The following is a 12891-nucleotide window of genomic DNA, read 5'->3' on the forward strand; positions in this document are numbered from 1 at the left end:
AATAACCCATTCTTTCCTACCTGTTAGAGGCTAAGCCAAAATAGCTTTAAGGGGATTAAACTGGTACCATTAGAGAATCTCCAAAAGAACAATTTAAAAACAAGTCCTCTAGGGGCAAAAGTCACTCTATCTCTCTCTTTAATAGCTATTATAAGGCTTCACATTTTGTAAGTGGCCAAAAAATGCTGTTGACTTATCAGCTCCTCTAAACCAATCTCAAGAAATACCTCAATTTCTAAAACAAACTCCTTATAGAAAGAAATGAGATCGTTTAATATTTTGCACACCAGGGTCAGGCAAGCAATCAAAAAAAAAAGTGTACCTTCCTCTATGATAAGCAGCATCAATCTTTCATGAGAACTGTCTATAAATAGCAGGAAAAGCCAATCTCTGACTTGACCAAGTCTGGCATTAGATCAGAAGGAAATCTGAGGCTTGTTTTGACTGAATCAAAATATAAGAATGGGGGGGGGGGGATAAGAATAGTTTAGGGTTGTGAATCGGGATAAAATAAGAAAATTAAATTACTTCTCATTGTCTATATGAATTAATCAGGCATCAACATTGGTTGATAAACAAACAATATGAGGTTTTAGAGAGAATTAAAATGGATCTATGCTGACACATTCTTTATCCTGAGTCCCTTACTATCAAAAGAAACATGAAGAACTTCAGTTTTGGTACTGCATTTGATATAAAAAAGTAAGATAAAGAATATAAGTCTTAACCAAAACAGACAAAGGAAGATAAGAATAAAAAACAAATGACAAATGATGTCATTAATAGTGACAGGTCAACCCTTCCCAAGAGAGATTCAGTATTTTCTCCCCCCCACCAATTTCCTCCCATTTTATTTATGCTTTGTATTTCCTTCTTTTTTCCTCAACCCCCCCCCCCCAATCCCCTTTCTAATTCCTTATAGCTAAATTCACTATTTGGCCCCAGTGGTGGTAATGAATTTTAGGAATATTGACCTCATTCCTCAGAATACAGAAGTAATGTGTATATAGTCCAGAGGGATAGTGATAACATTCATATTAAATTTGGATCTGAACCAGAATGACCTGTGTTCAAGTCCCTGTGTGACATATGCTCACTGGGCAAAAGTCACTCTAAGAGCAACACTAAAATTTAAAAGATAAAAAGTTGTCAATTTCTATTGCTAGGTGGATTTCCCTATGCATCAGGGAAATTTTAGCTCTTACCATATCTCTAAACATAAATTTAAACCATACAAATCTTGTGTCAAAATCACTAACTGACTTTATTTATACTTTTGTCACCTGCTAAGATTAAATACTTTCAAAATGTACAATCAAATCAAACAGGTCTGTGCAGATTATTTAACTTAAAATTTCCAAGATGTTTGCTTCTGAGGTTTATGCAGCACGGCAGAATAAGCTAATAAATGGAAAGGGCTGTGGCACCTTTATGATTCCAAAGCAAATACTTCTCAAAAAAGCAATTAGTTGGAATTATAGAAGAGAAAAGCCAAGTTAAAACATGGGCCAGGAATAAACAGCATGATTCAACCGGTCTTTAGGGGCTCTCTATTCTGTTTATGATTTTATTAGTATCAATGCCCATGAAGAATTATTTTGGCTTTTTTTTTTCCCTTAGGTTTTTATAAGGCAAATGGGGTTAAGTGGCTTGCCCAAGGCCACACAGCTAGGCCATTATTAAGTGTCTGAGGCCAGATCTGAACTCAGGTACTCCTGACTCCAGGGCCAGTTGCTATTTTGGTTTTAAAAGTAAGATCTAAGTTGTTTCTTTTTTTTTTTTTTTTTTTTTTTTGTATTGTATCCTAAAGGCCTATCTTCTTTGGAGGACTTTAAGGGTTATTCAAGTTGCTAAGATTTTTTGAGTTATTGAAGTGATTTCTCCAGTGACTAAGGGAACTTTTGTAAACTTTTAAAGGTCGTAGGGCTAAGATCATTCATCAGTCTTTTTAGTCTCCAATTTTAAAATATTAATATGTTCATAATAAAATATAGAAAATATGCATCCAAATGATCTAATTATAGATTTTTAAAAACACGCCGAGTAAGAAATATTTCAAAAATATTAATGAATCAATCTATCATATTCTTCTTATACTGTTCTTTATGAACAAGTATAAGAATTCATTTTTTAAAATCTTAAACAACATAAATGCATTCATTGCATCCAAAAGCCACACTCACTTTTGGATGTAATCAAATCAGCAGTATATATTCACAAAATGATGGTACAAAAAAACTTTTGTAAAAGGATATGTTCAAAAATTCACAAGTACTCCTTTGGAATCATCTTAACTACATTCAATAATTTTGCATTCACTTTACAAGATGAAAACAAATAATTTCAGCAAAAAGGTATTAAAAAGGTAATATACAATAATTTTTAAAAGTATGGCAGTTTATTTTCCATTAAGAAATATCCAGAACATTGCATAACTACAGAAGCTTTGGGCACAGTTTGTCAGGGACAGCTTCCTGTTCTTTCTCATGTATCTGAACGTTCCTGGCTAAGGAGCTGAAGTATTAAATCCCACAGGCCTGGCGAGTACACCTGTAACCATGTCAGAAATGAATGAGGTTGCCCCTGCCTGTTGCCATTTGTGGATTCCAAAACTCATAGTGCAAAGAGCCTGCTCACCCCACACTAACCCTTGCCTAGCCACTGAAAAAGAGAAGAAAATCTCTCAGGAGGTGAAAACAAGAAAAACTACATGAACATGGACCTGAACTTCACAGTTGGCTTTCAGGACAACCTGAACTGGCCCCTAGATACCTAAATAGAATTTCTGGAGCAAATTTATGGCTACCTATTTTTAAGTGTCTAAACAAACTAGAATCATCCTCTTTAGCTAGAGCTCTGGTGCTCTCTCTGAGTTCAACATTCAATGAAGACCAAAGCAGATTAAAAGAAAGATTAAGAAAAATGATTTGGAAGAAGGGGGTCTTATTTCCAGGTCCTGGCTGCTGATGTCTTTTAGGAGTTAAGAATCTTTGCATCTCAGATTTGGGCTGCAACTTAACCCCCAGGATAAAGTCATTTATGAAGAAGAAATCCTTAATAATATGGATTCCATTTCATTCCATGCTTTTGTACATACTCTCTAACCATTTTATCATGTTATCTTATGTTTTGCTATCTTGTCTGTCTTCAAAACCAACCTGATATCTGTCCTGCCACCTGTCTTGCTCTTATGGACACAAGTCTCTTCCCTGAACTCTCCATTCTGACTATCACTTCACGTCGTCTGTCCCCATTTCAACCAACAGTTCCATCTTTTCTTAGCCCTGTTGAGAACCATCTGCATGCTGCCCATTTCATTTTGGATGGTGGTATCTCTCACCAAGATGGCCATTTACATGATGTATATCATTAGTATAGTGATCACAACCATCTCCATGACTATGGTGACCAATACCTCAGTTCTCTGGGTATCACTCTTTAATACCATTGTGACTGCCACCATCAATTCCTTCTTGTCTGTTTGCTCCCAGAGGTTGTGTTATAGAGATTCTGAATTCCAATAGATGAGTACACTCTTGGAAACTTCCTAAAGTTCGCAGCACTGGAAAAACCCAGGATGCTTTTGGTGGCTCTGGCAGGGGCACATGGTTTTGCTGGACTGAACTAATTGGTCTCAAGACTCAAGTTCCCTGAGCGGTCCACCAATTTGCCCCAGCAGCAGAGCTCCCAGTATTCTGGTTGCTTAAAATGGTAGCAATAAAATAGCTTTTGTATTCTGACACTGCAGGTAGGCAGGCAGATTTCCAGGGTCTTTTTGGAGGGCTTGGAAGTCTCATATCTACTCATCAAGTGGCTATTAATTCCATAGTCTGTGTTCTCAGAGCCTAGGTCATTTTTCTATAGACAAGGCCTCTTCCACCAATGGTCAATTTTTTTTTCTTTCCTTCTCTGAATTGAGATTTCCAAAAACCAGGCATTCTGCATTGCTAGGTCCAGAAATTCCTAGGTAACATGTTGATTGACCCCTTCCAAGTTCCTGACAAGGTCACCACTAAAACTGCTGTATTCTCGAAGTCCAGAAAGTTTACGCTACACCCTTAGTGTCTGCTGAGCTAATTCTGTGTGTATAGGTATCGATGTCCTGAGCCACATCATAGATGATAATAGTCTTAACTGAATGTTCAAACCACAGGTTGCAACATCTGTATTCACAAGAATTGGGAAGCCTTTTTTTTTTCTTAAAATGTGAAATGACCTTGATCCTTTCCCTTTGATCCATCTCCCCATGAGCAACTCCAAATTCTACTTGTATTAAGGCTGTTAGCTAGCTCATCAGCATTTCCTTTCTTATTTACAAATAAGAAAAGAGTTCCAGAAGAGGTAAATTCTGCCAGACACCAAGTGAAGAATTTCTACAATCTGGCTCACCTCTCCAATGTCTCTCTGCATCACTCAAATAGGATCAATCAGGATTTCGCCTCCCAGTTTTCAATCTTTGTTCCAGAAAGTAGCAATAAATAAGAGTCTGTCTATCCAGCTGGACATGACTGACCACGGATCATATAAAAAATTCAATCACCTTCATCAAACAAAAAGTAAGAGATTATCAGGAGATTTTTAGCTTTCATCTTTACATGATCAATTGGTAGACCCAGGATACAGAGGCTCTGGCCTGCTCCCATTTGCTTCATCCTCCAGACATGGTCACAGATCAAAGATTTCATGCTTTCCCAAACTGTATGAATTCTGCATCAATCTGCTGACACAGCTCCTTGGTAGAGAACCTCATCTTGCAATGGCATCATCCCCTGGATCCATTTCCTTCTCATCCATGATGAGAATCAAAATGATCAAGATAAAGTATGTGCTTTTTCCACTGTCTGTCTTAGCAACGCCAGTCAGGTCATTCACACCAGCATCCACTGGAACACACTGACACTGAATGGGAGTGGGTTGTGTGTAGTCAGGTTTCTGAATCCACTTAATTTCTCTTTAAATTCAAAGATTAAGTTTTTATGCTGGATATCTATCACCTGCTCTGGGGTGAGAAAGGTTACCTCTTAAAATCATTGTAGAAAAATTTTTCAAATAGTGGATAGACAATCTCTGAAAGATCAATGGGAGGAACCAAAGCAGTGATTTTTTGGAGGATGCAATGTGATTTCTGTCACTGTCATACTTCAGGTTAACTTCTTCCTCTTCCTGAACTGAACCAGTAGTAAAGTTTCCTCTCATGTATCAGAAATAAGTTTCTTGTACATCTTCCTTTTCAATGGAATCTTGGATACTCTTCTAATTTTTCCTTTCCTTGTTCTTTTCTTCAAGTCTCTTTATATCTCAGGCTACTTGATTCTTTACTTCAGGCTTCTCAGGGATCATCATCACTCTCAGAGTTGGATGACTTGGAATGGAACTTGCTAGAATGTAAGGCAAATGCAATAGCAAAATATTTATTATGCTTCATTTTAAAAAATAAGCATTTTCTTCATCCAAGATTTGCCTGTTTAGGTACAAATTTATAGTAAAAAGGGAGGTGTGGTGGAGTTGACTTCACAAACCCTACTGCAGAGCTGGTAGCCCCAAAGTTACTATGGGATCCTGAGGGAGCTTTGGTTCTTCCCTTTTTTGCCAGTAGCAGTGGCAAACACACAAAACCCAAACTCCTCCTGGTTCCAAAGCCATTTCCACATCTAGGTGAGTGTTCCGTTTTCTGCCTTCAGTCACAGGTACTGCTTCAATCATAGTAGCCACCTAGCTGGCTATAAGAAGGAACAAGATGCTTTAATAAAAATCAGAATGCAGTAATTTACAATATCCTTTCAAGTTTCTTTAGTTGCCAAGAAGTTACTTTACTGGTCAAGATATAAAAAAAATAAAGTTATTAAGTTTTCACTATATCCTTCATGGGTATTGTCACCCTAATCCTCCTCCCCTCATCCTAAAGAAGACTTCATTCACATCAAGATATTGGAGAAAATAACTCATTGGTTAGAACCATAGGAAAACATTGTTTCGGAGTCTTTACAGGCCTACATTTTACAGGGTACACTAAATTGAGAATCTGATCTCCCTGATTCCACACCCTGCTTTGCAAAAACACACCATTTGCAGATCAAAGGGAAACAATTTATGCTTTCATCCCAGCTGACGGACGATTAAATTAAAACAGATCAGCAGTGCGGTGCATGGGCAGGTGGCACTCGAAGCCACAGTCGGCCTCAGAGCGATTAAATTGCGGCGGAGATGGAGGGCCTTCCGCTCCCATTCCCGCACTTACAGATCAAACGGTGACAAATGAGATGTTACTGCTCTTGTAAAGCAAGGCTACAATCTGTCAAAATCCAACATAATTTGTGACCCTCTGTGACATCCTCTTTCTCTTTTTTTTGACATTTGAATACAGTGATTGTGCTAGAGTCAAGTCCATTTAAGTGAATATAGTCAATTCTATCTAAAGGAATAGAGCCTGTTAGCTCCAACATGGTAGCTGAATATCTATCTGGTGAGTACTCCAGCGACCCTTTGTGTTAAGTGCATACCATTAACAATGAATTCTGATTTTTTCCAAGTTATATAATTTGATATCTTGACAGCCCAGACACTTAAAGCACTACTATTTGTTTTAAATGGCTTTATTTTATTGTTTAAATGTCAGTATCAAAATAAAGTAATGCATATAGTCTTGTCAGTTCCAACACAGGGGGAAGTGTTCCTGTTGAGAAGAGTATTGAAAGAGTTTGCTCTAAAAATGGACCCAAAAGTCAATTATAATGTCTCTTGGCTGAATCCTTAAATGACTCATGAAACGTATTTATACTGCATTTTCTGTTTAACTGGTGAATTTAATAAGGTGCTGAAGCATAAACAGCCAAGTGAATAGAACAACCTAGTTTAAAGAAGTTGGAACAATTGCAGAGTAAAGCATAAAGCCAATATATCATTAAAGAAAGAGATCTGAGAAAGGGAAGAATGAACCCTGACAAAGATGAATTATCACAGGTGATCATAAGTTTATATTTTATAAGCCTTTAAAAAAATTCACAAATTTATTTTTAAAAAAAGGTAGGTGGATAATTAAAGGGAAGAAAACAAATTGACTCAAAGGGTTGATTTTAGAAAATGATTCATTATGAAGGGAGGAAAAAGTTCTTATATAAATAATATGAAAATATATTAGTATACTAGAATGGGAATTTTAGTTTTTTACTTCAAAGAGGGTAAATATTTTTCCCCGAACACTTTTAACTAGGGACTTTAAACATAGTAAAGGCAACCTATGAGAAGGAAAATCATTTAACAAAAACAAAAGTTTTTAATAATATTTTGTGCATATTGTTCTGCTGTAACTTCCATTTCTGCCAAATCTTATAACAAAGTGTTTATTGTAAAACAATATACATTTATAATATTTTCACTTAAAATGCTTTCTTCCCATTTTATTAATGGGATGTTACTGATTTGTTTACAGAAACACATTAGTCTGCCAATCAGTTTCCAAGTCTAATCTTTCAGAAGAGTCCACTACGAACATGAAAGCTTCCTCCATACTTGGCAAACCATACTGTGATGTACACTAATCCACCCTTATCATCATAGACCTTATATCCTGTCCAAGCTTCATGACCTGTCATCACCCCATTGTTACCCATAGTAAAAAAAAAAAGGGGGGGGGCATGACCAACAGGCTTCAGAATACTCTATCAACCTTGCCTATTAAAGGCAGGGACTATTCTGCAGTTGTCTCATGTCATGTAGGTCACGTATTTGGCTTATGGAGGCCTTTCACCCCCACAAGAAGGAGGCACAACCCAGGGGTCATTAGGGCTCTTCTGTCAGCATTGCATCTGAGATGTCTGCTACAGCTGATTATTACAGAAGTTCACACAATGGGTTCTACTCTTAACCCCAGAATATGGAATATTTTTTTCATGTTCAAAATATCACATGATATTGTAGAATATCAGGGATATTTGTAATCACTGAAGATATATTGAGTGGTGTGATGATGAAACAAACTGTCAGCTTTATGATTTTAACTAAGCAACTAAAGATAAGAGAAGGAATATTGATACTTTCCTATACTCCTTTTTTTTTTGGATAAAGGGATAAAAGGCATCCAGAACTGACTAATCTTATCAATGAGTTAAGTTAAAAAGTGACAGGCAAGTCCTCAATTTTGGCTCCTTCTCTTCACTTCTCATTGTTTAAAAAATGTTAATTTGTAATGAACTACTTCTGGTTTGGTACCTCAGGGGCCCTATTGTAATGGCAAATATTCACTCAGGATGGTCATCTAATGGAGTAAACAGATTATTTTTTTGTTTAAATAAGTCCTATGTGACTCCATTTTTGTGAAGGACTTTTTCCCTGATTTTACAGATTGCCACAGACCATGGAAATGTTTTCTTTCTCTCCCTTTCCTTCCTCCTTCCTTCATTCAGGTTTTGATGTCAGTTCTCTTATAGAAATATAAAATATCAGGTAGGTTTTCATCTTTGACTGTAAGGATAAAGAGAAGTAAAGAGTAAGGGTCCCGTAATATTATAACTTTAAAATCTTCCCTGTATCCAAGATGGGAATAAATTGCTACCTAAGGATTACTTGAGATAGCTTTCTTTGATAAGAGTTTTGTCATCTCAAATTTTTGCCTTTTTTTAAAGGAGTGCAACTCATTCCAATGTTGTGCTATTGCATGGTACATACCAATGCATATCATAGGCAACATCATAAAACCAAAAAACTATCCAATCTAATTCTTCTCTATTTTTGCTATATGTTAATTAATTCATTTGATGCATGATATCATTAATTCATAACTTTTCACCCTAACAATTTCTCAGAATCTCATTAATGGTGATAATTATGCTATATTATTCATTTACCTTTCCAAGAAATGTAACAGAAGTACATATGAGTGGAGAGTCAATCAATCCAACCTCTACTTAAGAATAGCACTAGCCAGAAGAAAAAAAAGTCTTTGGATTATAAATCAGATCTAACTTTTTTTAAATTTGATGATTTTAAATTATGAATCACAATAAAATGTTTTGTTCTTAAAAACATAAAACTCAAGTTAAACAAATTAAAAAACAAAAAATAACTACCCATTAACTAAATGTGGATGGGATAAATATTGTGAATGCTCCCCCCCTAACCTTAAGCATTAAAGTAGACAAAACACCTATTAATTCTAGGTCTGTCTTCTTTAGAAAAACACAAAACTAGAAAAAGCATGAGTATCATGTAGCAGATTGAAAGGGAATTTAGGTTAGGTTTAATGTCCAGTGATGGACACATACTGGATGACTCATGACTAGAAACAACATTTTGATTTCAAGAATGTTAAGTTCCTGGCCTTAGCCACAGACATTACTTGTTGCTACTCAAAGATGAATGTTATCACCATATTTAAGTGATCCACATATACGTCTAAAATTAGACTAAAGTACAACAACAGCCTGAAAAAACATATGTTGAGTAACTATTTCTGTAAATCACTTGAACTAAATTTGAATGGTTAATGAATAGGTAAATTCTTGAGATGTAAAAATAAGTGCAAAATATAAAAAATGTTTCAATAGACATTCCTCTTGTATAGTTAATGAGTCACTCTTTCAAAAGCAAAAATAAAGTTAAAAATCCTTTAACCAATGGGATAAAGATGAAATATATTATTTTTTAAAAAATTAATAATAATATAACTTCTCTTGCCAATCAAGGGGTACATTCAGAACTACATGTAGAGAAATAGATTATCAAAGAGAAAGTTATTGTACTGTACATTTCAATATTATAATTTCCATTTTATCATCATATATTAATTTTGCAAATGCTACTGAACCACACAATGCAAATGTGAAGATACCAAGATATCAAAATAGGTTTAAGTAAAGTTTCAAAACTAATTCAGGTAAAATAATATAAAAGGCATATTATGGGCAATGTTATATTAATACCTTATAAGAAGTTAATGAGTCAGCAAACAAAAAAAATTTGAAACTTTACTTTTTATTTTCAGAGTAATTTTCTAGTTCTTAAACATTTTTAATAAAGGATAAATCACTTAAAAAACAATCTTCAAGCAGTTTTCTCCCATAGTATAAAGAATATTTTATGAAAAAATAGAAAGCAAATGGGTTTTCCCTTTTACTAAGATTAAGAATTTAATGAATGGAATATACAGAAAACAACCCTGAAATATTTAGAGAAACAGAGGAACTCCTAAGCCAAGGAGGAACATCAAGTCTTCAAGACTTCAGGAGTGATGAAAAATCAATTTGAATACCTGTAAAAAGAGACTTAATCCCAGTCTACTAATAATCTACTAACCTAAGACTTCTAAGCCCCCTCAAATTAGGGTTATGAACTCTACAAAATGATATAAGGTGCAAATGAGAGATATATCCCTAGTGGTGTGTTTTAATCAAGTTTCTATCCAATCAGCTTCAATACACTGCAAATCATAAAGCTAGAACAGGGGAAACAAAATGTTAAATACAGATTAGACAGGGAAAATTTCTAGAAGTTCCTAAAATACAGAAGATCAAAACAAAGGGGACTGCAAGATATTATTTTTCAAGGATCTTCTTAGGTTAAGAAAAAACCTCAGATTTTCTAAGAAATGGTTTATTTATTCCTACCTGACTTCATAGAAATAAGAATTCCATTTAGCTATCTCCATGACAAAGAAAATCACACATAAATATATATGTAAATACACACATACACATACAATCACTCACTCACACACTCACATACTTTCACTATGTAGAGCCCTGGGTGTAACTTCTTAACTAGGGAAAGTAAATATTACTACATATGCCACCAAAACTCAAGATGCTACCAAAAATGACATGAAGAACATGAAAAAACTAAATAAATAATTATTGATACCTAGAATGAAATGTATCATATGTTTTTTTCTGGAATAAATTTGCTCTCATAATCATAGCTAGAGGTATAAATATTTTTACTATAATGAAGATTATCCTAATACAAATAAACATTTTCATTATTCCATCAGATCAAATGCAATAAGGACATTTCTCAGGATCATATTCTTTGGTTTTTTATCATATTGAAGAAAAAAGGTATTATTTAGAATATTTCAAGTAGCTTTATGTTAAAACCCTCAGTCTTACTAAATTCAAGCCTAATTATGATTTAATTATTAAGGTTTTAGAAATTAAAAATAACCTGACAAACAAGGCTGTATTACCCTAAAGTATCCTTATTCTAAGAGGCAGAAAACTTACTGACCTTCACTAGGATAGGGTTAAACACCTTCCTGAAAATTTATTCATCCAAAAATAACAGATGCCAAGCAACTTGGTAATAATATTTAATAACAATAGACATTTTACAGTTCTTATTCTAGATACCCTAGAAACCTCATTAAGTTTCTCAAAAGGAAGAAACAATTACCGAAACTGGACTGGTCAAGGAACTATGATCAAAATGTTAACTGGGAAAAGTGTCATGAAATTTTAAAAGCTTTTCTGAAACTGTTAGGTTTATTCAGCAGGAAAAACGTCTAATACCAAAATGAAAAGGGCAATTTTTCATCCTAAATTTTACATGCACTGTAGACTACTGATGTTCTACTATCTTTGCCAATTTCAAGATGATACCCAGGACAAGAGGTCGGATCCCCCTAATGTTGTACCCATATCTACTTTCTATATTTCAAACTACAAATAGTCCATTTCTCTTTGAATAGACTAATGTTATAATAATATATTCGGTGTCTCTAAAACAAAAATTCTTCCAAACTATCACTGCTTCCAAATTCTCTATAAATAACTTTCACAATGATGACTCTGCATCTTGTAGTTCATACACCTTTAAATTTACTCCTTTTGACTCTTTACATCAAAATCTTATTACTTTCATCACCTCAAGCCCACTCCTTATTCCCATGGCTATCTAAGATCACAGCCCTCATTATTAACTATCTAGATGCTGTCCCTTACATTTGAAATACACTCCTTCCCCATATAATTCTTTCTCAATCTTCCAGAGCTTCTTTGTATAGCATTACATAATTATAGCCCATCCTTTTCTGATACATTTTACACTGATTCCTATATAGTGCTTTTACTCCCCAGATTTGTGATTTCATTAGAATAAATTACTCCTAGAGAACAACTTAATTTATAGTCTTAGAGGTGCTTATAATCGTTCAATTTCTAACTTTATCATATGAAATTCTATTATTAATCTGCAAAACATAGCACTGTATTATGAGAGAATATATGCTAAATGTAATCTGGACTCAGATAATCAGTTAAATTCAGAATTTTGTGGTAGGATAGATTAAATATTCCTAATCTGCTTTTTTCTATAAAACCCCATTACTTTAAAATCAATCTCTCTCTCTCTCTCTCTCTCTCTCTCTCTCTCTCTCTCTCTCTCTCTCTCTCTCTCTCATTAACAATGTTGCCTGACCACAAAAGTATCATAATAGATACCAATGCAAACATGTGATCAAGGAAAAAAACAGATAAACACATGCACAAAAGTGAGATATTAAAATAGAGGCAGATCGACAAAAAAGCAAGTGATGATTAAAAAAGAGCTGTAGGTGCTGCAACACTTCCTCTTACAAGACATACTCACAGCAATAAGACCATGAATGTATCAAAGTACTGTGCTAATCTGTAAGGCCAAATTTCTAAAGCATTGTTCTGAAGCCATAACAAAACAAAGTGATTATGAGTTTCTGAGGGACATGCTATATAGGAAGGCATGTTAGGAAAAATTGTTAACAAATTGTACTTGAAGAACAGGTATCTTGCCATTGAATAACAAGTCTAGGTAAGTGAAAAATTCAGAAACACAGAGCTACAAGATGAGGATTTTTACTGGCAAAGAAAAACTATGGAGAAACTATTATTTGAGGTACTGAGTAATCACTCCAAAGAATGGACT

General features: G+C 34.6%; 1 protein-coding gene and 1 pseudogene across 7 annotated transcripts in view; both read right to left on the bottom strand.

Annotated features, from left to right (window-relative positions):
* The window catches only part of ESRRG (estrogen related receptor gamma), a 604123-nt gene that overhangs the window by 104319 nt on the left and 486913 nt on the right, over positions 1–12891 (bottom strand). The gene's annotated exons all lie outside the window — the stretch shown is intronic.
* LOC141513140 (ATP-dependent RNA helicase DDX42 pseudogene) lies at positions 911–10033 on the bottom strand (annotated as a pseudogene).

This window comes from Macrotis lagotis, chromosome 2 (genome assembly GCF_037893015.1).
Source record: "Macrotis lagotis isolate mMagLag1 chromosome 2, bilby.v1.9.chrom.fasta, whole genome shotgun sequence".
Classification (NCBI taxonomy): Eukaryota; Metazoa; Chordata; class Mammalia; order Peramelemorphia; family Peramelidae; genus Macrotis; species Macrotis lagotis.